General features: G+C 40.9%; 6 non-coding genes across 6 annotated transcripts; all 6 read right to left on the reverse strand.

The window, feature by feature from the left end:
• Positions 1–205: 205 nt before the first annotated feature.
• Positions 206–297, reverse strand: TRNAI-UAU (transfer RNA isoleucine (anticodon UAU)). Its single transcript is given in 2 exon segments — positions 206–241; positions 260–297. It is a non-coding gene; the product is annotated as a tRNA-Ile (tRNA).
• A 1020-nt stretch (positions 298–1317) lies between these two features.
• TRNAI-UAU (transfer RNA isoleucine (anticodon UAU)) lies at positions 1318–1410 on the reverse strand. Its single transcript is given in 2 exon segments — positions 1318–1354; positions 1373–1410. It is a non-coding gene; the product is annotated as a tRNA-Ile (tRNA).
• A 1498-nt stretch (positions 1411–2908) lies between these two features.
• On the reverse strand, positions 2909–3000 carry TRNAI-UAU (transfer RNA isoleucine (anticodon UAU)). Its single transcript is given in 2 exon segments — positions 2909–2944; positions 2963–3000. It is a non-coding gene; the product is annotated as a tRNA-Ile (tRNA).
• A 385-nt stretch (positions 3001–3385) lies between these two features.
• Positions 3386–3477, reverse strand: TRNAR-UCU (transfer RNA arginine (anticodon UCU)). Its single transcript is given in 2 exon segments — positions 3386–3421; positions 3440–3477. It is a non-coding gene; the product is annotated as a tRNA-Arg (tRNA).
• Positions 3478–5609: 2132 nt separating this feature from the next.
• Positions 5610–5701, reverse strand: TRNAI-UAU (transfer RNA isoleucine (anticodon UAU)). Its single transcript is given in 2 exon segments — positions 5610–5645; positions 5664–5701. It is a non-coding gene; the product is annotated as a tRNA-Ile (tRNA).
• A 67-nt stretch (positions 5702–5768) lies between these two features.
• TRNAI-UAU (transfer RNA isoleucine (anticodon UAU)) lies at positions 5769–5860 on the reverse strand. The gene is given in 2 exon segments: positions 5769–5804; positions 5823–5860. It is a non-coding gene; the product is annotated as a tRNA-Ile (tRNA).
• Between the last annotated feature and the right edge of the window lie 20031 nt (positions 5861–25891).

The following is a 25891-nucleotide window of genomic DNA, read 5'->3' on the forward strand; positions in this document are numbered from 1 at the left end:
ATTTTGCACGACAATAAGAAAAGGTTACAAAATCGAAAAATTACTCTTCCCCAGGTGAGTCTCGAACTTACAACCTCGGCATTTCTCGGCTGTACTGCTGTATAAGTACCGCGCGCTAACCAATTGCGCCACAGGGGATTGGATCAACTAGATAACTGTATTTTGCACGACAGGAAGAAAAGGTAACAAAATCGAAAAATTACTCTTCCCCAGGTGAGGCTCGAACTCACAACCTCGGCATTTCTCGACTGTACTGCTGTATAAGTACCGCGCGCTAACCAATTGCGCCACAGGGGATTGTATCGAGTAGATAACTGTATTTTGTACGACAAGAAGAAAAGGTTACAAAATCGAAAAGGTACTTTTCCCCAGGTGAGGCTCGAACTCAAAACCTCGGCATTTCTCGGCTGTACTGCTGTATAAGTACCGCGCGCTAGCCAATTGCGCTACAGGGTATTGTATCTTATAGATAACTGTATTTTGTTCCACAATAAGAAAAGGTTACAAAATCGAAAAATTACTCTTCCCCAGGTGAGTCTCGAACTTACAACCTCGGCATTTCTCGGCTGTACTGCTGTATAAGTACCGTGCGCTAACCAATTGCGCCACAGGGGATTGTATCAAGTAGGTAACTGTATTTTGCACGACAATAAGAAAAGGTTACAAAATCGAAAAATTACTCTTCCCCAGGTGAGTCTCGAACTCACAACCTCAGCATTTCTTGATTGTACTGCTGTATTAGTACCGCGAGCTAGCCAATTGCGCTACAGGGTATTTTATCTTACAGATAACTGCATTTTGTTCCACAATAAGAAAAGGTTACAAAATCGAAAAATTACTCTTCCCCAGGTGAGTCTCGAACTTACAACCTTGGCATTTCTCGGCTGTACTGCTGTATAAGTACCGCGCGCTTACCAATTGCGCCACAGGGGATTGTGTCGAGTAGATAACTGTATTTTGTACGACAAGAAGAAAAGGTTACAAAATCGAAACGGTATTCTCCCCAAGGTGAGGCTCGAACTCACAACCTCGGCATTTCTCGGCTGTACTGCTGTATAAGTACCGCGAGCTAACCAATTGCGCCACAGGAGATTGTATCATATAGATAACTGTATTTATCACGACAAGAAGAAAAGGTTACAAAATCGAAAAGGTACTTTTCCCCAGGTGAGACTCGAAATCACAGCCTCGGCATTTCTCGGCTGGACTGCTGTATAAGTACCGCACGCTTACCAATTGCGCAACAGGGGACTGTATCAAGTAGATAACTGTATTTTGCACGACAAGAAGAAAAGGTTACAAAATCGAAACGGTATTCTCCCCAAGGTGAGGCTCGAACTCACAACCTCGGCATTTCTCGGCTGTACTGCTGTATAAGTACCGCGCGCTTACCAATTGCGCCACAGGGGATTGTGTCAACTGGATAACTGTATTTTGCACAACAAGAAGAAAAGGTTACAAAATCGAAAAACAACTCTTCCCCAGGTGAGGCTCGAACTCACAACCTCAGCATTTCTCGGCTGTACTGCTGTATAAGTACCGCGCGCTAACTAATTGCGCCACAGGGGATTGTATCGATGAGTAAACTGTATTTTGCACGACAAGAAGAATAGGTTACAAAATCAAAAAGGTACTTTTCCCCAGGTGAGGCTCGAACTCACAACCTCGGCATTTCTTGGCTGTACTGCTGTATTAGTACCGCGCGCTAGCAAATTGCGCTACAGGGTATTGTATCTTATAGATAACTGCATTTTGTTCCACAATAAGAAAAGGTTACAAAATCGAAAAATTACTCTTCCCTAGGTGAGGCTCGAACTCACAACCTCAGCATTTCTCGGCTGTACTGCTGTATAAGTACCGCGCGCTAACTAATTGCGCCACAGGGGATTGTATCGATGAGTAAACTGTATTTTGCACGACAAGAAGAATAGGTTACAAAATTAAAAAGGTACTTTTCCCCAGGTGAGTCTAGAACTTACAACCACGGCATTTTTCGGCTGTACTGCTGTATAAGTACCGCGCTCTAACCAATTGCGCCACAGGGGATTGTATCAAGTAGGTAACTGTATTTTGCACGACAAGAAGAAAAGGTTACAAAATCGAAAAGGTACTTTTCCCCAGGTGAGGCTCGAACTCACAACCTCGCCATTTATCGACTGTACTGCTGTATAAGTACCGCGCGCTAACCAATTGCGCCACAGGAGATTGTATCACATAGATAACTGTATTTATCACGACAAGAAGAAAAGGTTACAAAATCGAAAAGGTACTTTTCCCCAGGTGAGGCTCGAAAACACAACCTCGGCATTTCTAGGCTATACTGCTGTATAAGTACCGCGCGCTAGCCTATTGCGCTACAGGGGATTGTATCAAATTGAGAACTGTATTTTGTTTCACAAGAAGTTAAGGTTACAAAATCGAAAAGGTACTTTTCCCCAGTTGAGACTCGAACTCACAGCCTCGGCATTTCTCGGCTGGACTTCTGTATAAATACCGCGCGCTAACCAATTGCGCCACAGGGGATTGTAACAAGTAGATATTTGTATTTTGCACGACAAGAAGAAAAGGTTACAAAATCGAAAAGGCACTCTTTCCCAGGTGAGGCTCGAAAACACAACATCGGCATTTCTAGGCTGTACTGCTGTTTAAGTACCACGCGCTAACCAATTGCGCCACAGGGGATTGAATCGCCTAGCTTACTTTATTTTGTACCACAAGAAGAAAAGGTTACAAAATCGAAAATGTACTTTTCCTAAGGTGAGGCTCGAAAACACAACCTCGGCATTTCTAGGCTGTACTGCTGTATAAGTACCGCGCGCTAACACATTTTGCCACAGGGGATTGAATCGCCTAGCTTACTTTATTTTGTACCACAAGAAGAAAAGGTAACAAAATTGAAAAATTACTCTTCCCCAGGTGAGGCTCGAACTCACAACCTCGGCATTTCTCGACTGTACTGCTGTATAAGTACCGCGCGCTAACCAATTGCGCCACAGGGGATTGTATCGAGTAGATAACTGTATTTTGTACGACAAGAAGAAAAGGTTACAAAATCGAAAAGGTACTTTTCCCCAGGTGAGGCTCGAACTCAAAACCTCGGCATTTCTTGGCTGTACTGCTGTATAAGTACCGCGCGCTAGCCAATTGCGCTACAGGGTATTGTATCTTATAGATAACTGCATTTTGTTCCACAATAAGAAAAGGTTACAAAATCGAAAAATTACTCTTCCCCAGGTGAGTCTCGAACTTACAACCTCGGCATTTCTCGGCTGTACTGCTGTATAAGTACCGCGCGCTAACCAATTGCGCCACAGGGGATTGTATCAAGTTGGTAACTGTATTTTGCACGACAAGAAGAAAAGGTTACAAAATCGAAAAGGTACTTTTCCCCAGGTGAGGCTCGAACTCACAACCTCGGCATTTCTCGGCTGTACTGCTGTAGAAGTACCGCGCGCTAACCAATTGCGCCACAGGGGATTGTATCAACTAGATAACTGTATTTTGCACGACAGGAAGAAAAGGTTCACAATCGAAAAGGTACTTTTCCCCAGGTGAGGCTCGAACTCAAAACCTCGGCATTTCTTGGCTGTACTGCTGTATAAGTACTGCGCGCTAGCCAATTACGCTACAGGGTATTGTATCTTATAGATAACTGCATTTTGTTCCACAATAAGAAAAGGTTACAAAATCGAAAAATTACTTTTCCCCAGGTGAGTCTCGAACTTACAACCTCGGCATTTCTCGGCTGTACTGCTGTATAAGTACCGCGCGCTAACCAATTGCGCCACAGGGGATTGTATCAAGTAGGTAACTGTATTTTGCACGACAATAAGAAAAGGTTACAAAATCGAAAAATTACTCTTCCCCAGGTGAGTCTCGAACTTACAACCTCGGCATTTCTCGGCTGTACTGCTGTATAAGTACCGCGCGCTAACCTATTGCGCCACAGGAGATTGTATCATATAGATAACTGTATTTATCACGACAAGAAGAAAAGGTTACAAAATCGAAAAGGTACTTCTCCCCAGGTGAGACTCGAAATCACAGCCTCGGCATTTCTCGGCTGGACTGCTGTATAAGTACCGCGCGCTAACCAATTGCGCCACAGGGGATTGTAACAAGTAGATATTTGTATTTTGCACGACAAGAAGAAAAGGTTACAAAATCGAAAAGGCACTCTTCCCCAGGTGAGGCTCGAAAACACAACATCGGCATTTCTAGGCTGTACTGCTGTTTAAGTACCACGCGCTAACCAATTGCGCCACAGGGGATTGAATCGCCTAGCTTACTTTATTTTGTACCACAAGAAGAAAAGGTTACAAAATCGAAAATGTACTTTTCCCCAGGTGAGGCTCGAAAACACAACCTCGGCATTTCTAGGCTGTACTGCTGTATAAGTACCGCGCGCTAACACATTTTGCCACAGGGGATTGAATCGCCTAGCTTACTTTATTTTTTTACCACAAGAAAAAAAGGTTACAAAATCGAAAATGTACTTTTCCCCAGGTGAGGCTCGAAAACACAACCTCGGCATTTCTAGGCTGTACTGCTGTTTAAGTACCACGCGCTAACCAATTGCGCCACAGGGGATTGAATCGCCTAGCTTACTTTATTTTGTACCACAAGAAGAAAAGGTTACAAAATCGAAAAGGCACTCTTCCTCAGGTGAGGCTCGAAAACACAACATCGTCATTTCTCGGCTGTACTGATGTATAAGTACCGCGCGCTAACCAATAGCACCACAGGGGATTGTATCGAGTAGATAACTGTATTTTGCACGACAAGAAGAAAAGGTTACAAAATCGAAAAGGTATTTTCCTCAGGTGAGCCTCGAACTCACAACCTCGGCATTTCTCGGCTGTACTGCTGTTTAAGTACCGCGCGCTAGCCAATTGCGCTACAGGGGATTGTATCAAATAGATAACTGTATTTTGCACGACAAGAAGAAAAGGTTACAAAATCGAAAAATTACTCTTCCCCAGATGTGGCTCGAACTCACAACCTCGGCATTTCTCGGCTGTTCTGATGTATAATTACCGCGCGCTAACCAATAGCACCCCAGGGGACTGTATCGAGTAGATAACTGTATTTTGTACGACAAGAAGAAAAGGTTACAAAATCGAAAAAATACTCTTTTTCAGGTGAGGCTCGAACTCACAACCTCGGCATTTTCGACTGTACTGCTGTATAAGTACCGCGCGCTAGCCAGTTGCGCTACAGTGGATTGAATCAAACAGATAACGGTATTTTGTTCCACAATAAGAAAAGTTTACAAAATCGAAAAATCACTCTTCCCCAGGTGATGCTCGAACTCACAACCTCGGCATTTCACGGCTGTACTGCTGTATAAGTACCGCGCGCTAACCAATTGCGCAACAGGGGAACGTATTAAATTGTTAACTGTATTTATCACGACAAGAAGAAAAGGTTACAAAATCGAAACGGTATTCTCCAAAAGGTGAGGCTCGAACTCACAACCTCGGCATTTAACGGCTGTACTGCTGTATAAGTACCGCGCGCTAACCAATTGCGCCACAGGGGATTGTATCTAGTAGGTTACTGTATTTTGCACGACAAGAACAAAAGGTTACAAAATCGAAAAATCACTCTTCCCCAGGTGAGGCTCGAACTTACAACCTCGGCATTTCTCGGCTGTACTGCTGTATAAGTACCGCGCGCTAACCAATTGCGCCACAGGGGATTGTATCAAGCTGATAACTGTATTTTGCACGACAAGAAGAAAAGTTAACAAAATCGAAAAATTACTCTTCCCCAGGTGAGGCTCGAACTCACAACCTCGGCATTTCTCGGCTGTACTGCTGTATAAGTACCGCACGCTAACCAATTGCGCCACAGGGGATTGTTTCTAGTAGGTTACTGTATTTTGCACGACAAGAACAAAAGGTTACAAAATCGAAAAATTACTCTTCCCCAGGTGAGGCTCGAACTTACAACCTCGGCATTTCTCGGCTGTATTGCTGTATAAGTACTGCGCGCTAACCAATTGCACAACAGGGGCACGTATCAAATTGATAACTGTATTTATCACGACAAGAAGAAAAGGTTACAAAATCGAAACGGTATTCTCCCCAAGGTTAGGCTCGAACTCACAACCTCCGCATTTCTCGACTGTACTGCTGTATAAGTACCGCGCGCTAACCAATTGCGCCACAGGGGATTGTATCGAGAAGATAACTGTATTTTGTACGACAAGAAGAAAAGGTCACAAAATCGAAAAGGTACTTTTCCCCAGGTGAGGCTCGAACTCACAACCTCGGCATTTCTCGGCTGTACTGCTGTAAAAGTACCGCGCGCTAACCAATTGCGCCACAGGGGATTGTCTTAAGTAGATAACTGTATTTTGCACGACAATAACAAAAGGTTACAAAATCGTAAAATTACTCTTCCCCAGGTGAGGCTCGAATTTACAACCTCGGCATTTCTCGGCTGTACTGCTGTATAAGTACCGCGCGCTAGCCAGTTGCGCTACAGGGGATTGAGGTGAACAGTCGCACGATATTTACTCTCCGTATATTGATAAGAGATTAGATTAAGATCAGAGTCCGTAATTTAAATAACGGTCAGAGATAAGGGAGTGCGTATGCCGATAAGGGGGGCACCTGCGGGCGGGGGAAACGGGGGTGAAACGGGCCCCTGTAGGGGCCCCCATTTTGCGTACATTTTCGGCGGGGTTAAAAGGTTAGCTGATTTACGATGTTACCCTCATAAAACCTAACCCCCCATTGTGGGTCAATAGGTTATCTGCCCCTATGGACACGATGCAAACAGCCGTTAAATAAGGGTGAAACGGACCCCTGTAGGGGCCCCCATTTTGCGGCAATATTCGGCGGGGTCAAAAGGTTCGATCAAAAGGTTAGCTGATTTACGATGTTAGGTCAATAGGTTATCTATGGCGGTGTGGACACGATGCAAACAGCCGGCCCGTCATAGTTAATAGCTGGCGTGGTAACCCATTTTAGGTCAAAAGGTTAGCTGATTTACGAGGTTGATTTACGATGTTATAACCCATAAAACCCAGGTGCTAACCCATTATAGGTCAATATGTTATCTGCCCCTATGGCGGTGACACGATGTTATGCAAACAGCCTACCCGTCATAGTGAATGTCACCCCCCTGTCTTTCAAAGGGTTTTCGCCGACAAACACTTTCGGGCCCCTAAGCGTACCGTAAAATAGCGGGCGGTCATCGGTAAAAGTGTTTTGGAAAAAAAGAGCAGAGTGTATACAAATTATAAGGTTTTATTTAGATATTCAAAGTTACAGTACATTAAGCGGATGAAAACGCTTAAAGATAAAACAATTTAGTTTTAATATATTTATGGTGTGTAGATACCATAGTAAACAAATTGTAAAAGTTAAATACACAAAATATATTTTGGTTGGCCACTGTTTCTTTAAAATCGTCAATAATTTTAAATGCTGTTACGTAATTGGACGCATAGCGGACAACGGTATCATACCTTTCATGTTCATCCGATAGAAATAAATTGTTGGGTGCACATGGTTCTTTATACAATATTTCGTAAATTTTACGATAATTATCGGTTATAACGTAACCCATTAATTCAAAGAGTTTTTGGTTCACTTTAAGGAGTTGAATGTGCGAATTAATGAAATATTTGAGTCTGTCCAATTCTCGAGTTTCCGGCGCTTTGATTACGACCGACGCTTCGGATATCGTACTTTGCAAGGTTAATTCTTTTTGGTCAGACATGGCGGCGGTCACTAGCGCGTCTGATAACGGGAACGGTGATCGAAAGGGCAGCCTTTGTGGATCATTTATTTGTTCCCAGTGGCCGTATAAATCATCCCAGGCGCGCGAAGACATTTCAAAGGCCTGGTGTGTGATTTTATTGCATAGAGCTACAGATATATCGAGCTCAGACGTAAAACCCGTAGTAACGAAAAGCTCGGATGAAAGTGAATACCGAGGGTTAACTTTCCGCTGAGTCGGATCAAATTTAGACATTTTAGTGGGCCCAGGAACGTTATCTACACAGCTTCGTTTAGACATGATGCTCGAGAAACGGTTTGTAGTGTACTGACGATGGATGACGGGGGTGAATGTCTTATATATAGCGATAATAATTTGATGACGTAATCAGGATGATGTAATGGGTTGAATCAATGACTCACGCGATTAGTCAAATTTTGCGGTGTTATGTGTATAGCGACGGCCATATTGGTAAACCAAAGAGATAGAAATTCTACAAGTCCCATTAAAAGTAAAATCAACGCGATTAGTAATGCGTTTTTAGGATTGTTCGCGATAAGCCGACTAACGGGAGAGGCGGGGATAGAACCTTCCATACCGGAAGTTATCGTTAAACTAAATTTATCAATAAACCAAAAAAGGGATTTAAACGTTATATATTTTATAAAAAACCAAATGACATACAAAGTATTAAAATAAACAAATAACTAAAATAAACAAATGACTAAAATATACAAAAAGAAATATTGACAAATAACTAATATATAGAAAGGAATTATTTACAAATGAAAAATACAAACGAGAAATGAAAAAAATATATACAATAATTAAGAGGATCTATTCCACATAGTTTATGGGGGTCCATAAAAGTCTACGCGCAACAACATTAATTTATAACCATTTTTCGACAAAACGTTTGTCACCAAAAAATATCTAACACTTTGAAACGTCTTTTTTAAAAAGTGTTTGAGCATATACCTCTTTCACCATGACCATCCTTCTACGTTTAAAAACAGCTGTGAAAACAATCGCTTTTTATAAACATGTCGGTGCGTAAAAAAAGCACACTATTTTAACAATACCCGATTTGACGCGTCATGTTAAATTCAGGAGTCGCGCGTGGGTCAAACTTAATTTGCATCGTAAAAAGGGTTAGGGTTGACACAAAAAAGAGCCCCTAAACCATTTTCCCTTCAAAGAAAAAGACCGTAGGGGCCCACATTGTTCTATTAAGACTCGAGCGGCGTGGGCCCAAAGGATTCCACACTAAGGGTTTGGTGTCTAATAAAACAGCGGCTCGTAAAAAAAATTGGGCCCGCTCGGAGAACAAGAAGGGCACCGTCAAAAAGTTTTTTTTCGTATATTCACCCAGCTTTATCAAAATAGTCAAAAGAGTTTTCGGCGGCTCTTTTGAAAAACAACATTTGTCAGCGATAAAAGGATGAACCGCCACCAAATTTACGGGTGGCTATCATTAAAGTAGCCATTGATCACTATCCATCCTTAAAAATATGGGCTTAAAAAACATTGGGCCCCTCTTTTAGAAAACAATCGAGTTTTATATAATAGAGTTTCGAATTAACGACGTGATATTATTTTTATACTGTGTTTTTCGTATATTCATCCAGCTTTGACAAAATAGTCAAAAGAGTTTTCGGGCGGCTCTTTTGAAAAACAACTTTTGTCAGCGATAAAAGGATGAACAGCCACCATATTTATGGGGCTATCATTAAAGTAGCCATTGATCCATCCTTAAATTTAATAGGCTTAAAAAAACAGTGGGGCCCATCTTTTAGAAAACAATCGAGTTTTATATAATAGAGTTTCGACTTAACGACGTGATATTATTTTTATACAGCCTCAAAAGATACGTATAAATAGAGCCCGATCGGTCAAAGAAACTTCACTAATCAGCGGAATTCTCAAGTTGGAAGTCGTTTTCTTAGCGCCTAGAAAAAATGGATAGCGAAAGCTTATGCTGGTTTCTAGACGATTTGGAGGTAAATAGACCCTGGTCCGTACCGCAACTACTGCAATTTTATTACGGAATATGTTTATTTTTAAATTTAGAGCCGGGGTTTGCACCAAATACGTTACCCGCAATCTTTAGCCGTCTGAGTTTTAAATTAATTTTGACGGTTATTGAAATTTTTGAAACTGTTCAAGCTATCCCCCACGTTCCAGAAGCGTGCCAAACGGTAGCCGAACTCCGATTATTTAATCAAGCATTACCGCCTCGGTTAGGCGAAATTATTGAAGCTAGATATAATAAGCGGGAAAAAGAATTACTCGAACTCGAGTGGGATGCCATGTTGGGTGCCGAATATGACGAACCTGTGTTGGACTACCTGAAGAGTAAGTTTTTTTTCTCTCGTACCGCGTATCAAAAATATATAAGAAATTAAAAATATATTTATTTTTTATAGACACCCCTGAAATTGTCACGGACGATGATGCTGAACCCCGTGAATCCGCCGAAATGGTGGACGAATATTTCAACGAACTACTTAACCAAAGCGGTTACGGGGAGGAGGAGGGAAATTTCCCCATTGTAGGGTATATTGAATTTGAGGACCCGAATTGCGTAATTTTGGGTCAGAATGAAAAACAGTTCCCGAACTTCAATATGACGGGAATTGAATTGGAAGCTGAAATATCTAATAATATAGCGGAAGGGCTTGCCAGGGTCACTGAACGGGTATTACGCGATGTAAGTCCCGCTGACATGGTACAACTAGTAATCCGTAGTTCGGCGCTGGGTGCGGCGCATCCCGATATTACCATTTCATTTAGGAGGCGTGACCAAATTGATATCGAGGCCCTTCTCGACGAGGTATCCGAATCTATATATTCAGATGAGAAAGAAGCGTTTTTCCTGGCACCCGTTAATTTAACTTTTTCCATTGTCCGGTTACCCCAAGGCGGTGGCCGTGCGAAACGGAAACGACTAGAGACATTTGCCATGTTTTCTAGGAATAGACAATCAATTGTCCGTATTGCGAACAGCGACTCAATCTGTCTCGCTAGAGCTCTTTGCGTCGGTGTGGCGCTGTGTAAATATCAGAACGAGCCCGAAAACAAAAGACTAAAAACGGTCTATGAAACTTTGGCGCATTCCAAAGAAAACAATGTGGCTCAGCGAGCCGAGGCGATCCTCCTATGCTCCAAATCGGGTGTCCGAGCTAACAAAGAATGCGCGTCGCCCGAATCGATTAGAAAATTTAGAACGTACCTCAAAGAATACGATATTTTAATCTATCAAATCAAAAACAGCTGGCCGACCTTGGTGTACGATTCTAGAGTAAGGGGAGGTATGGACAGAAAACGTATTGTACTTTTAAACGAGGGGGCGCATTTCAATCTAGTTAAAAAGCTGGCACCCTTATTCGGGAAAGAAAAGTTTTGTTCAAAGTGTCTAGAGGGGTACAGACGAGATAGCACCCACGCGTGTTCAGACTATTGTTTCGCGTGCTGCAGGGCCCTAAAATGTACCGGAGATATAATAAAATGTACCGACTGTTTACGTAAGTTTACGGGTGTCGATTGCTACGCTCATCATAAAATAAAATTAACCGGCGATAAATTATCATTATGTCAAAATTTATTTCATTGCACGGAATGTTCGATTCTAATCGATTTGACTAAACGCGACGGCCAGCTGCATTCTTGTACCGAACAGTATTGTACAGTTTGTCGTAAGTTTTCCCCCTCGGGACATCAATGTTACATCCAAGTAATAAAAGACCCGCGACGCCCTTTACCCCGTTTCGATTCCAACGGCCAGCCTACGCAAATGTGGATATTTTACGATTTTGAAACGGTCCAAACCAAACGGCACCCCGATAAGAAAAACTGTTATATTCATCAACCCATTTTATGCGTGTCGGAAACTTATTGTGGATCGTGCGTTGATACCCCCGACGTAGCCTGCAGATTTTGCGGCGTTCGCCAAAGACAATTTCTGGGTTCAGATTCCGCGCGAAACTTTTTCGAATATTTAAGAACACTAGCTCGGATAAGAAGAGTGACCGCGCTGGGACATAATGCGAGTAATTATGATACGCAACTCCTATTACAAGTTATAATGGAGAGTGCCGACTCGTTTGAGCCCGATCCGATAATAAATGGAACTCGCATCTTGCAACTGAAACTACACAATTTAACTCTATCGGATTCGTATAATTATATACCCATTCCTCTGTCGAAATTCGCGGATACGTTCGAGCTGGGTCGCGAATATACGAAAGATTTTTTCCCTCATTTTCTATTCAACGTAGTTGATAATAATTTTGACATTTACAAGCCCGAACAAACAAACAACGTCTCGGAGAACTCGCTGCCCCCCTTGGAAGCTTACGGGGCCCAATATTTCACGGCGAAAGACCGCGAAAGTTTTAACAAATGGTACGCTCTCGAATCCGAAAAGAGTTCGGGATTTAATTACCTCGAAACGTTAAAACTCTATTGTTCTAGAGATACCCACATATTAGCTAAAGGTTGTTTAAAGTTTATGAAACTATTTCAAGACTTGTGCGAAGTTAATCCGTTTAGCGTGGGTGTGACTATCGCGTCAGTGTGTAGTTACGTGCTAAGGAAAATATTTTTGGAGCCAGAAACGATTGGCATAATACCGGCTAATTTGTATCGGTTATCCGAGCCTCAATCCACCGAGGCTTTAGAATGGCTGGCTTGGGAAGCGCATGTCCGGAATGTTACCATCGTATCAAGGCTGAATGGTCGAGAACCGCGTGCTGGAAAAATTAAAATTGATGGTCTAATCGGTGAGAAAAACGGTCTACAATATCAGGGCTGTTGGTAAGTATTATTTTAAAAAGTTCGAAGAGACAAAATATAAACAGGTTTTTTTTCATTAAAGGTATCACGGTTGTAGGACTTGCTTCGGGGACTCTGTAAATAGGAACCAGCCATTATACGCTAACGCGAGCGATACCCTTAATACACGATTTTCCAACACGATGCGGACAACCAATAAACTTAAAGAAATGGGTTATACCGTCATTCAACAATGGGGGTGCGATTGGATTTTGGAAAAACAACAAAATCCAGCCATAAATGAATTTTTAAAAAATTCTAATTTTTCGGAAACTTTAACTGAACGTTTAGACCCGCGAGCCGCTTTTTTCGGGGGCAGAGTATCAGCCTTACGAACGTACTGTAACGTTGAAGGGACCGACGATAAAATATTCTACGTGGACATTTGCAGCCTGTACCCTTTTATAAACAAACGGTATTATATCGAAAAATATATATAACGAAAACAAATATTTAAGTGTGTTTTCCTTTTTATAGGGGCAAAGTCCCCGTTGGTCATCCGACAATTCTGCTCGGTAGCGATATTCCAGCCATTGACGATTTTGAGGGATTATTGTTATGTAACGTGCTCCCGCCAACCAATTTATTCCATCCTATTCTTCCGTATCGGACCGTTAACAAGAAGTTAACGTTTACCCTATGCCGGACGTGCGCCGATTTACGTTACCAGGGTGACTGCGAGCATTCTGACGACGAAAGAATGCTTAAAGGCGTTTGGGTAATCGACGAATTAAGATGGGCGGTAAATCGCGGATACAAAATTACAAAAAAAATTGAGGCGTGGTCATACACGGTGACGCAATACGATCCTGCAACGGACAGCGGAGGGATTTTTCGAGATTACGTTGACTGTTTCCTAAAAACCAAGGTGGAGGCGAGCGGCTGGCCGTCAGATTGTCAGACCCCCGAAGCCAGGACCGAATACATTGCGGCTTTCGAACGTCATGAAGGGGTCAAATTGGACCCTACCAAAGTCTCCAAAAACGAAGGACTTCGAGCCATCTCGAAATTAATGCTGAATTCCATGTGGGGGTCTGTATGGATTTTATTACCCCCCCATTGGGGTTATAAATCATATTGAGTAGCGTGATAGATATTAAAACTTTTTTTTTTCAGAAAACTCGGTCAGCGATCCATTGTGACCAAAACTGAAATCGTTCGCGAACCCAAAGTGTTCTTTGAACTGCTATCAAATCCGGAAATCAACGTAAAATCGGTTTTGACAGTCAACGATACGACTCTTCTAGTGAAATCAGCCCCCATCAAGGAGGCGGAAATCCCTCTAAAACATACAAATTGCGTAATTGCCGCTTATACAACCTGTCAAGCGAGATTAGTTTTATTAAAATATCTTGAAATAGTCGGAGAGAACGCGCTATATTTGGACACTGACGCCCTCCAGTACGTGGCGAAACAACCCCTTATAACTACGGGCCATTATTTGGGCGATATGGTCAGCGAGTTATCCGTTTATGGAAAAAATTCGTTTATTTACGAAGCCGCGTATGGCGGGCCAAAAAATTACTCGTTTTGGGTGAAAAATCCGGATACGGGAGAAAAATTTAACGTTACGAAAGTTAAAGGATTTCGAATTAATGTCGGTAATCAGCATATCATTAACGGCGAAAATTTAAAAACTATGCTAGGAGTGACTGACGAAGAAACTGAAATACCGGCGGCGTTTGCCGTGCCTCTCCCCAAACAAATACGTCGACTTCCGGATCATACGCTCGTTAGCGTCGACTTGGAAAAAGCGTATAGACCCGTAATGGATAAAGTTCGGGTTTTATCGAATTGCCGAACAGTTCCATTCGGATATAAAATACGCGCTTAAAAAAAACCTTCGCTCTTATGCGGGCGAGCCGCGGGTCGAGAGGCGCCGGTCTCCGCGAGTCGCCGTCTCGGCGTACGAGAGAGAGAGAGAGGCTCGCGCGCGTTCTCTCTCTCGATCCGCTATCCGCGCGCGTCGGGGTCACGAGGGGGGTGTGTCTCTAGCGCGCCGGCCGCTATCCACGTGGCAGGGGGGGTGTGTCACGGGAAAACGTGTTTTGTTATTGTCAAAAATAAAAAATATTATATATAAAAACAAAATGTCCATTTTATTTCATTCTGGTTTCAGCTACGCGGTGATAATGTACCCTTTTTATCACAGTTGTAACATCATACTTTGCGGGCCTAGCCAAAGTGGTAAGACATATTTCGTAGAAAAACTGATTAAACATTTAAAACAAATGTTTGAACCTCAAATTGAAGAAATCCACTGGTTTTACGGCGAGGATCAGCCAGGATACGATAAACTTAAAAAATATAACGTTATATTTCATAAGGGTTTACCCGATCCTGACTTATTTGACGGCTCGAAACGGATACTGGCGGTTTTAGACGATTTAATGGGGGCGGGCCAAAAGGGAGAAGTTGCCCAATTGTTCACCAAAGTCTCGCATCATCGTAATGTTAGCTTTATCTACATAAGTCAAAATTTATTTCATCAGGGTCGCGGGTGTCGCGAAATTTCCCTCAATGCGCACTACATACTTTTAACGAAAAATGTACGGGACAAAACACAGATTAATTGCTTGGCGCGCCAAATGGCCCCTGATAATTCCAACTTTGTTATCGAAGCGATTTCTGACGCGACTAAGGAACCAAACTCTTACGTATTGATCGACCTTCAGAAAGATTGTCCGGACGAACATCGGATCAGAACTAATATTTTCCCCGGCGAGCAAGTCTCGGTATACATTCCGAAATAATACTTTTCCGAGGGGTGGTTAGTTACCACACACCCCCCCAGCGAGTCGAATTCATTCGATGTACAATGTCTCGACGAGTCAGGTCGCAAAAACATCTGCTCGAATCGATCGGCAAATTAAAGGGCGTTAAGAGACGTAATATTTTAATTAACGCCAATAAAGAGTTGATCGAAGCAATATCTGATTGCGTGTATAATACTCTTATCGGGAATATACGTCTAACCACGCGGCAAAAACTACGATTAAAAATTCACCGTAAAACGTTACGCAAAATTGCCCAGAAAAAATTGGGCTGGCAAACTAAAAAACGAATATTATTAAATCAAAAAGGTGCCGGATTTTTCTCGTTTCTTCTGCCTATTGTGTCGTCGCTCGTGGGAGCCCTAACAGGTTGAACATAAAAAATGTTAAGGTACTCGAAAAAGATGACTTTAGCGGCGATTACGCCATCCCCACAACTCAAACCGGATATTGACACGGAAATGGCGGATATTTTAAAAAGCGAAGCGCTCGATGACAGGACCAAGTGGAAGATATACGAAGAGATGCTACTAAAAAAGCACGCTCGAAATAAACCGATTGAAAATAACGATACGCCCAGTTACGAAACATTAGTCAATCTGTTCCCGCTAGGATACAGAGCGAGCGCCCGAGAGATATTTAATCATTTGATTTCGGACAGCGGTCGACTGAGGTGGGACAGCCAGGGGCAGATTTTATTAGACGGTGAAATACAAACGGATTCTGATATTGTTGATTTAGTATATTATCTAATAAGTCCCCACGCGCCGAGACCCCAGAGTTGGTCAAAATTTAATAACCTGGTGGGTAAACTACGAAAAATCACCCCTCAAGCCTTCCCCACCACCACCCCATTACCGTCTACTTCGTTCGTAACAGCTTCCGCCCCCCGGGCCCTCATCTTTCGCTCGCATCCTCCAAACGAAAGAACACTTTATCGTCAGCGGTCGGGCCTAATTCTTTCGTGACACCTCGACAGTCACCGAAACTTTGGTCGCCTACTATTAAGAACCGTTTACGTAAAAAAAAAAACGCCGAGTGCCAAAATTTTGAAATGGGAGAGTTACCGATAAACGTTACGACTAGACTCGAAAAAATATATTTCAATTCTCGTAATCCAGCTAGCTACGGGGGTGTTGAAAAATTATACGATTCTGTCAAAGAGCTCGGAATATCTAGGGAGAATGTTGAAACGTTTTTGCAAACTCACGACGCCTATACGTTACATAGACCAGTTATTCGAAAATTCCAAAGACGAAAGATTCGTGTAGGAAACAGACTAGACCTCTATCAGACTGATTTGGCAGATATGCGCTCTTTAGCGAGCGACAATTCCGGATACACATTTATTCTTACTTGTATAGATTGCTTTTCGAGAGTGGCATTTGCCGTCCCCCTAAAACGTAAAACCGGCGCTGAGGTTGCCCGCGCCCTGAAAATAATTTTTAAAGAGCGGGGCAAGCCCCGCGCTATACAGTTCGACCGTGGGTTGGAGTACGTTAATTCGACTGTTTTAAAACTCCTAAAAGAGGAGGGCATTAGACATTACCATTCCGAAAATAGCGACGTTAAAGCCGCGATGGTAGAGCGTTTTAATAGGACCCTGAAACAGCGCATGTATCGTTTTTTTACTCATAAAAACACGCGACGCTATCTCGACGAGCTGCCCAATTTAATTCATTCGTATAACGCCAGTTATCATACGACAATTAAAATGGCTCCCTTCGATGTAAACGACAAAAATATTCTTCAAGTTTATCGAAATATTTACAAACCAGGGCAGTCCCAGCCAGCCGCCCTCAAGCCCCGAAAATGCCGTATCAAAGTCGGCGATTACGTAAGGATTACCCGAACTGCCAGACCGTTTTTAAAAGGATACAGCGATCAAAATTGGAGCGCCGAAATATTTAAAGTTGTTTTCAAGAATACTAAAAGACCTCACGGGATATTTTTATTTCAAAGAAATTCAACGAGTTATAAAACCGGAAGAATATACAATTGACAAAGTATTAAAGAAGCGACGCTCAAAGGGTAAAGTCGAATATTTCGTTTCCTGGTTAGGGTATCCGGCTACATTCAATTCTTGGGTTTCTGCTAAAGATGTCCGAAGCCTTTTACCTAACGATGCCCAGTAATTCAAATCTCGAGATATTTCCGAATAATACGGTAGCCTGTTTCACGATAAAATTACCCGAACCTATCGAATTAAAGGGGGGGTGGGAAGTTGCGTTGGTGGAAATATTGTATCCCTTTTCGTTTTACAACGTGTTGCCCTTTGACAATTACGTCTATTTCCGCGTTAATCCCGCCCAGCATGGGGGACAGTCTGACCCTAAAATGATCGGGACGATGCGAGAAATCCCTCCGGGGCATTACTTGAGTATAGACCATTTACTTAAAGTAGTAAACGACACAGCGCTATGCACCGCCGCTAATGTGTGTCTTACCCACGATCCGCTGAACGGACACGTGGCGCTGGTTGGAAAAAATATTACCCCCTATGGCGTATTTATGAGTGACGGACTGAGCAACACGCTAGGATTTGAAAGAACTAAAACTATCGCGGGCAGAAGCGAGAACCCGGCTCGCTTAAATTTCCACATTCCGCCCCAAATTTTCGTTTATTCCGATATCATCGCTGATCAAGTGGTGGGCTCGTCGCTCGTCAAATTGTTAAGAATAATAGCGGTTGACGAATCAGCCCGATTTGGTACTCATATCGAGAAAACGTACATTTCGCCGCATTACGTGCCCATTGAGAAGAAATACTTTGATACTATTCAAATAGATCTACGCGATGTTTATGGGAAACCAACTCCTTTTGAGTTTGGCAATCTAACAGTAAAACTTCATTTGCGTCCAAGATGCCCTTAAGACACGTTCTTGAAAAAAGACGCTGCGTAGCGTGCCCGTACGCCCAATATTATGCCACTCAGGCGGGTGGCGCTATTCCCGACGTATACGTGGGATCGCCTTATCAGCGGGGGCACGGGCAATTCGGAAGCGGGTTTGGAAGTTTCTTCTCCGGCTTGTACAAGCTAGCGAAACCGTTTCTTTTACGGGGGGCGAAATTTTTGGGGGGTCAAGCCCTCTCCACGGGAAAACAAGTTTTGGCTGATGTATCGACGGGGTCAACCATACGTGAAGCTACCAAACGGCGCCTCACAGAAAAGTACGATGATCTCAAACAACAATACGGGACTGGGAAACGTAAACGCAAAACTAAAACAATTAAGAAAAGACCAAAACGCGGTGGAAAAAAATCATTAGTAGGCAGGAAACGAGCTAGAAAGGTCGTTGATATTTTCTCCTAAAATTATGGGTCATTGCGAAGCGTTAAAAAGTGAACTTGATATTTTTCAAACCGCGCCTATCCAAACGTCAATTGAGGGAGGAAAATGGACAACCTTCAAACCCATCTCGTCGCTGCGAGGCGATACCGTCGAGTTTAATATTCCTGGAAGCGGGCACGAGTACATTGATTTACCGCTTACGTACCTACTTGTTAAAGCTAAAATCGTCGCCGATGACGCGGGCAAAAGTTTATTACCGTCGGATGTTGTAGGGGGGTGTAACAATTTTTTGCACACGCTATTTAATCACGCGGAAGTTTACCTTAACGGAACTACATTGAAACTTTGTTAAATTTTGACAAGGGTGCCAAAGCGTCCCATTTAACAGGCGCGCTGTGGTACAAGGATACCCCCGGCGAAATGAATTCGGTCACTGCCAACGAGGGTTTTAAACAGCGGAAAGGATTCACGGATCAGTCGAAAGAAATAGATTTAATTGGTCCGCTGTTTCTTGACGCGCTCAATGTCGAAAAATATTTAATTAATGGCGTAGATTTACGTATTAAACTATCGCGAAGTAAACCGAGTTTTGCGTTAATGGGTACGCCGAAGCCCGGGGTTGACTATAAAATTATCATTACGGACGCGAGCTTGTTGGTACGTCGAATACAAATTGCACCCAAAATACTTATCGCTCACGAAAACGCCTTGTCACGAGCAGCAGCAAAGTACGCTTTTACACGCACCGAAACTAAGATATTCACCATCAACTCGAATATCCGAAACACCGTTATTCCCAACGTATATTTGGGTACCCTCCCGGTTCGCTTGATTGTCGCGCTGGTGGATCACGAAGCCTACAATGGAACCCTGGCAAAAAACCCGTACGCTTTTGAACATCAAGATTTATCGAGTTTAGCTCTTTACGTGGATTCTGACGGTGTGGATTCGAAACCTATTACGCCAAACTACGACGCGGGACAATATATTCAAGCCTATCATACTTTATTCACGGGTAGCGGAATTCATTATAGAAACACCGGGATCGATATTTCCAGGGGAGATTATGCCGGGGGCTACGCTTTTTACGTCTTCGACATTTCAAACGACCATAGCGCGGGTGAGAGTCATTATTGGAACCCCTCCAGACAGGGCCAGATGCGCTTGGAGCTTTCGTTCGCTAAACCAGTCCCGCAAACGTTAAGCTGCGTAGTTTTCGCCGAATTTCAAGCCATCTTTAGCGTAGACAAAGATCGTAACGTTTCTATTGAAAACGTGTAATTATGCGCGGATCCGAGATTTTAAACATTTTGAGACGTACGCGCAATTTTATGGGTGTATTCGCCTCGGATTGTCTACCCGATAAGATTAATAGTTTTCCAGCGTCACTGGTTGTAAATCTGGACCCCCACGATGAACCTGGCAGCCATTGGGTCGCGATTTACCTTGATAAATTAAAACGGGCTTGGTATTTTGACTCTTTGGCGCTACGGCCCATTTTGCCCGCCATTAAACTTTTTTTAAAACAAAATTCGAGAAAAATCACGCCCACCACACGGCGACTTCAATCGACAACGAGCGTCATTTGCGGATATTATTGCGTGATTTATATACGTCACCGATCAAAACGTAGAAGTCACCAAAGCTTCTTTAAGGGTTTTTCACGAAGAGACGTCAACAATGATATAATGGCCACTAGAAAATTTAACAACCTGTTACGTCATCATAAACGGAGTATAAATTCCCGTCGCGCGACTATACCCCGTTTTATTCATAACTAAACCCTCAGTATCGTGTCGGTGGTATGGCGAGAATGGCCTTTGTCGACTTTGACTTCCCCCCCACCAGTGAATTGGCTATTCCGACATCACACTCTAAACACCCGACAACCGTGTTCTTTGGAACGAAGTCTACTTTTCGCCGAATGGATTACCCAGAACCGCGCTGAAATAGACAGTCAATTACGATGTCCATTTTAATTTTTTTTGTATCACACTATAATATTTTTTTGACTCGTAAAAGAAAAATAATTTTTGTAATATATCATCTTATAAAATAAATATTTTTTATTATCTTATAAATCCGACTCGTTATTTCTCATTGCTCGCGTCATTTTTTAGATTACGTAATTAATAGTTCATTGTGTCCATTCATTCGCCCACGTTGGAAAAATATTATAAACGTATTTTAAAAATATTAAGTGTCAATTTATCAATGTAAAATTTACTTTATACGGTCACCTTTAAAAATAACAATGTATTCAATATAAAAACGTTTATTCACATTTTCTTTATAGCGGTTTTAATATTATGAATTTGATTAGTTTTACAATATTCTTGAAAATAAATCAGAGCAGCCATTTCCTTTTCAGTCGGCATTTTTAATTCGGCTGGCAGGTTAGATGTAGTTGGTTCGGTTGATTCCATTGTGGCACCGCGCTTTTTACATGCCACAATAAGTTCGTTAAGATAATCGATAATTTTATCATCTGACATTTCCTCGGCCTCCGTGTAATGGAGCGATTCACTCTCATCACAATCACACGCCAGATCCGAATCTTCTTTCATTGTATTACAAGATAAATGTGTCATTAAATGTTGTTTGAAACCTCTCACGGACCGGTATATTTCCGAGCATATCCCGCATTTCTTGGGTACCCTAAGCGGAGACATCTTCCTCTTTCCCATAGCGGCTGGCTTATGAAAACCACAACGCATCTACGTAATCTTTACGTTTCATGGTGTAGATTACGTCATCTTTAGTGAGTCATTTTTAAATTACGTCATTTTTATAGATTACGTCATTTTGGGGGTTAGACCCCAGAAATATTATTCCGTAGCTCAAAGAGAATCGGGATGGCTAGTCACGAGGATCTCAGCACCGTAACCGGTCGGCTAGAAACGTTCAAGCAATGGGACAACGTACACGTGAACAAGGAAGACTTGGCCCACGCCGGACTTTTCGCCGTAGACTCGGACGGCATAGTCGAATGCTACCTCTGCCACGGACAGTTAGGCAGTTGGGAAACCGGCGACGTACCCCAAACGGAACACGACAAATTTTATCCCAACTGTCCGTCACCCGCCGCTTTGGAGGGCCAAGATATCCCGCCATCCGAAAAATACATCTCCGGCGGACCTACAACCACCCCCGAGGGACCCGGCGACGACGTAATCGTAACTCTTACCATCAAACGCCTCGAGGTAGAACATTTAATGAAAATGCTCGTAAAAACGCTAATTTCAGATGGTTCGTTTCAACCCTTTGAGTGAACTTTGGTATATACCCTACGAAGATCGACGTAATTACCATGATATAAATAAAATACATTTCCAAAGACGTATTTTCAATGTAAATCGTATTATACAGCCTGTACTCGAAAAATATCTTAATAAAACCTTATAATTTGTATACACTCTTCTTTTTTTTTCCCAAAACACTTTTACCGATGACCGCCCGCTATTTTACGGTACGCTTAGGGGCCCGAAAGTGTTTGTCGGCGAAAACCAACTCGAATTGTGCCCGACATTAACTATGACGGGTAGGCTGTTTGCATAACATCGTGTCACCGCCATAGGGGCAGATAACCTATTGACCTATAATGGGTTAGCACCTGGGTTTTATGGGTTATAACATCGTAAATCAACCTCGTAAATCAGCTAACCTTTTGACCTAAAATGGGGTGCCTCCAGCTATTAACTATGACGGGCAGGCTGTTTGCATAACATCGTGTCACCACCATAGGGGAAGATAACCTATTGACCCAGGGTTAGGTTTTATGAGGGTAACATCGTAAATCATCTAACCTTTTAACCCCGCCGAAAATGTACGCAAAAGGGGGGCCCCTACAGGGGCCCGTTTCACCCCCGTTTCCCCCGCCCGCAGGTGCCCCCTTATCGGTAGACGCACTCCCTTATCTCTACCGTCAGTTATGTCAAATTGCTTTAAATGTGCGAAAGTTTTTGTAGGAGCTAAAGATATTATTCAATGTTCTAATTGCCATGAATTTCTACATCCTGCCTGTGGTGGAATTAAATCGGATGAAAGTTTCAAAAAAATGGGTTCCCGGAAGGCAGTATGGAAATGTGATCCATGTAAAGCGGTAAATATCCGTAGTTTAAATAAACATTTCAATGAGGTATTAATCTTTCTAGAAACTCTCAAATTTAAAATAGATGTAATAATATTAACCGAAACTTTTAAAATTGATAATGTAAACCAATTTGGTATCGACGGATATAATATAATAACATCTGATACTTATTTTAATAGGAATGATGGCGTGGTAATATATATTAATGACAATTTACAATTTAAAAAAATAGATTGTGATTTTGTAGATGCAAATATTCTAGCTATAGAAATAACGTTACCAAATAGCCAGATATATAAAATTATTGCTGTATATAGGTCTCCAAATAATGACGTACAGGAATTTATAAGAAAATTCGCTAGTAGTCTACAAATGTTGTCAAACGCTCCTAACATTATGTTAGTAGGCGATTTTAATATTAATTTAAATGCTAACAATAATACGACTACTGACTACTTAACATTATTATCTGAATATGGTTACGCGTCTTGTATAAATGAGCCAACGAGAGTGACTGAAAATTCAAGTACATGTATCGACCATATATTTATAAAAAAAAGGACAATTTAGAAATCAGAACAGCCGTATGTGAAACAAACATTACAGATCATTATCCGATTTTGGCTAATTTACCATATATTGGTAGTTTTGGAATAAGTCCTAATTATTGTGAATCTATAAATATTGATTATGATCTATTAGTAAATAACCTTAAAAAAGAAAAGTGGACCACAGTTACTCAAAATACAGATGCTAACAAAGCTGCTGAAAATTTTATAGATATTTTAAAAAATAACCTGACTATTTTTACACAAAAACGGAGAATTAAATTAAACCATAAGACGCGTAAATTGAAACCTTGGATTACTACAGGCTTAATTGTGTTCATAAAAAAACGTGATGCCATGGCTAAAAAACTGAAAACTGAACCATTTAATCAAAATCTAAGAGATAATTATAAGGTTTATAGAAATAAAATTACAACCTTAATAAAAACTGTAAAATTTAATTATTATAAAGCTAAGTTTAATGAAAGTGATAAAAGCCCTAAGATGATTTGGAAATTGATCAATGGGGCTACTACTGTAAATAAGAGACAGAAAACTATAGAAAAAATTAAAATCAATGATCAATTATTAATCGTGAAAAATAATGCTAAGATAGCCGCAGATCACTTTAATGCTTATTTCGCATCTGTCGGTCCGCTATTAGCCAAAGACATATTGGATAAAAACCTTACAAATCCTACAAATTATAATTATATCGTTAATGAAAATGTAAACCCACAATCATTTTTTATCAACCCATCTATACCAATGGATATCGAAAACATCATTGATAAATTAAAAAATACTAACTCAAATGGGTATGATGGAATTAGTGTAAAAATGTTAAAATTATGCAAAACATCTATATCTTTTCCGCTCTCTTTTATCTTAAACTTGTCCATCGTAGAAGGGTCTTTTCCTGATGTTTTTAAAAAATCAGTTATAGTACCAATTTTTAAAGCTGGTAGTAAGGAGAAATTGGAAAATTATAGACCGATTTCATTAATAAGTAATGTTTCAAAAATATACGAAAGATTTGTTAAACATCAATTGGTGAATTTTCTAGAGTCCAAAAATTGTCTTTCTGAAAATCAATTTGGTTTTAGACAAGGCTTAAGCACAAGTGATGTATTATATGAGGTAACCAAACAATTGTATAATTCTCTCGATAAAAATCGAAAAATGATAGGAATTTTTATTGACCTAAAAAAGGCCTTCGACACAGTTTCCCATGATTTGTTAATTAAAAAACTTAATAAGATTGGAGTTCGTGGGCTTCCTCTAGAATGGCTCAAAAGCTATCTTCGAGACCGTTTTACTATAGTAAAATTAAATAGTATCTACAGTGATTCAATAGCAATGACTCATGGTATTCCACAAGGGACTATTCTAGGACCGATACTGTTTTTGGTGTACGTAAATGAGCTATGCAATCTACAAATTCATGGGCGTATAATATCATTTGCGGATGATACATTAATTTTATGTGAAGGTAATTCATGGGAAGAATCCTTTTTAAACGCTCAGATAGCTCTTGATCATCTGTATAAAATATTAAATATGACCTTATTAACCTTAAATTCGGATAAAACTAAATATATATGTTTTGCTCAGAGACCTAAAATAGAAAATTACTATAATTTATCCATAAACATCCATAACCATTTTTTACATAACCATTGTAACCATGACTGTACCGAAATTGAGAGAGTGGAAAGTGTTAAATAGTTGGGAATAACGATTGACTCAAAATTGAACTGGAAATTGCATATTAATAATATTTCGAAAAAATTACGTGCATGTCAATATAAGTTCTACGAACTGAGGAACTTCCTACCTATATGTTGGTTAAAAACAGTTAATTTTGCTATTGTCCAATCGATAATTTCCTATGGTATGGTTGGATGGGCTGGAACGTATAAGGCTACTCTGGAACCCTTAGGAGTTATCCAGAGAAACATTATAAGAATTTGTTTAAAGAGAAATCGCTACGAACAGAATGTTAACCTATATAGAGACTTCTCAGTCTATACTATTAATCAACTGTACGCTAAAATCATTTTAATCTATACTTACAAAAATCGAGATTCATTAGCTTCTCAAACGATTTATAGTACCCGTGGTATTACGAAGAAAAATTTAACAATTGAGAAAATGTTTAAATCAATTGGCCAGAATCATATTACTTATCTAGGGCCAAAATTATATAACTTATTGAACTCTGAAATTAAAAACTGTACTAATATAAAACTATTTAAACGCAAAATTTGTCAATGGATCAAAAATTATGGTGACGAAAGATTGAAAAATGTGTTTTTTTTCTTAGTTATTAATATTAAAAAAAAATTGTGAACTGATTAACCTTTAATTTTCTTTCCTAATCTTAAATCTTAAGTAGAATGTAATTCGATTGTTTTTCAAAGCCTTGATTTGATTTAAAACTATTATTATCCCCACCACGCACAAGTTTCCCTCATGTGGTTGGGGTGATGAATTAAACAACTATAAACATATTTTCGTAATGTCAACATCAATAAATTATTATTATTATTATTATTATAATCAAATAGATAACTGTATTTTTTTCCACAATAAGAAAAGGTTACAAAATCGAAA

This window comes from Leiobunum rupestre, chromosome 1, assembly GCF_980474605.1.
Source record: "Leiobunum rupestre chromosome 1, qqLeiRupe1.1.hap1, whole genome shotgun sequence".
NCBI lineage: Eukaryota > Metazoa > Arthropoda > Arachnida > Opiliones > Sclerosomatidae > Leiobunum > Leiobunum rupestre.